Source organism: Dipodomys merriami, unplaced genomic scaffold (assembly GCF_024711535.1).
Source record: "Dipodomys merriami isolate MVZ:Mamm:240054 unplaced genomic scaffold, mDipMer1.0.p SCAF_256, whole genome shotgun sequence".
Taxonomy (NCBI): domain Eukaryota; kingdom Metazoa; phylum Chordata; class Mammalia; order Rodentia; family Heteromyidae; genus Dipodomys; species Dipodomys merriami.
In genome coordinates, this window is record NW_027204004.1 from 1037388 (window position 1) to 1039288 (window position 1901).

The 1901-nt window shown below is 45.6% G+C and overlaps 1 pseudogene; it reads left to right on the top strand.

Moving 5' to 3' along the window:
* The first annotated feature begins 947 nt into the window (after positions 1-947).
* Positions 948-1578, top strand: LOC138836732 (protein lin-28 homolog A pseudogene; annotated as a pseudogene).
* The last annotated feature ends 323 nt before the right edge of the window (positions 1579-1901 follow it).

The window sequence follows — 1901 nt, forward strand, 5'->3', positions numbered from 1 at the left end:
GGATTTTTGAATATCTTTTCCAATATAAATAAGATCCCAGAGAAAGTCTTGCAATTTCTGAAAACCCTTTGAATATTTTATGATCCTAACTACTCAGGAGACTGAGATCGGAGGATCACAGTTCAAAGCCAGGCCGTGAGACTCTTATCTCCAATTAACCACCAGGAAACCAGACGTGGCACTCTGGCTCAAAGTAACAGCACACTAGCCTTGAGCTGAAGAGCTTGGGGACAAAGCTAAGGCCCAGAGTTCAAGCCCCACAACCGAAAATAAATAAATAAATAAATAAATAAATAAATAAATAAATAAATAAAGCAGCCGGGTGCTGGTGGCTCACACCTGTAATCCTAGCTATTGAGGCTGAGACCTGAGGATCATGGTTTTCAGTTCATTGACTATACAGCTAAAAACATTTCTGAAATAAACATTGTTAAAATCTGAAAATGTAAATGGGTATATAGGCTTTTTATGCATCATTTTATGAAAAGCCAGTTTTTATGAAACTAAAAGATATAGAATAAAAGAATGGAAGTGAATTGGGTGAGCTAATTATTAGTATAACTTTGTTTTCTATTAGCATAGTCTTTTGAATTACATGATGAAGTTAAATTATGTCCTTTGTGACACTATGCTTGTTATTTTTAGAATCTTTGTAGTTATAAGAGTGAATTTGAAAAAAAAAAAGAGTGAATTTGTAGTATAAATATTCTTTGAAAATGATTAGGATTAATCTTGTGTTTTGTGTCCTATTCCCCTAAAAATGAGTTATTTTCAAGTGTTAATAGTTTATAATTGAATCTTCAGTATCATAAGAAATTTTGAAAAAATGGATTGTGCGGGGTAAGATGTAGCTGCCTCTTCTCCGAACCTCCCCTTTTCCTCCGGACTTCTCAGGGGCCAGCAGCAGCCCGACCAGGGGCACGGGAACGAGGGCTCAGCAAATGACCATGGGCTTGGTGTCCAACTAGCAGTTTGCAGGTGGCTGTGCCAAGGCAGTGGAGAAGGCGCCCGAGTAGGCGCCGGGGGATTCGGCTCAGGCGGCCGAGGAGCTGCAGCTGCTGCACAGGGCCGGCATCTGTAAGTGGTTCAACGTGATCATGGGGTTCGGCTTCCTATCCATGACCGCCTGCACCATGGTCGCGCTGGACCCCCTGGTGGACGTCTTTGTGCACCAGAGTAAGCTGCACATGGAGGGCTTCTGGAGCCTGAGGGTGGGAGAGGCTGTGGAGTTTACCTATAAGAAGTCTGCCAAAGGCGTAGAATCCATTGGATTCACTGGGCCCAGTGGGGTGTTCTCTTTGGTAGTGAGAGGCGGCCAAAGTTGAAGAACATGCAGAAGCGCAGATCCAAAGGAGACAGGTGCTACAGCTGTGGTGGTCTAGACCATAATGCCAAGGAATGCAAGCTGTCACCACAGCCCAAGAAGTGCCACTTCTGCCAAAGCATCAACCACATGGTGTCCTCCTGTCCACTGAAGGCTCAACAGGTCCCCAGTTCCCAGGGAAAGCCTGCCTACTTTAGGGAAGAAGAACAAGAAGAGATCACAGCCCTGCCCTGCTCCCCGAGGCCCAATATTGAGCCACCAGAGTAAGGGGGGCTACTCTTGCCAGCAGGAAGTTTCAAGGAGAAGGCATGAAACAGCAAAGTGGAGAAAATGGGGATATGGGATGGGTTGGTGAGTAGCTGGCACTGCCATATGTCTCAGGCCTGAATGTCCCAGCATCACCCCATCTTGTCTTTTGATGAGGGGAAGGGGTGATGCATAGGAATCCCATCATGATCTATCCCAATTCAAGTGAGGGGCTTTGGGGGAACCATTTTGAAACCTGCATACTTTATATGATAAGCTTCACCTGTCCTACATGCTTCCCCTTCCTCCGCCCCACCCCCCCAGCCTCCAG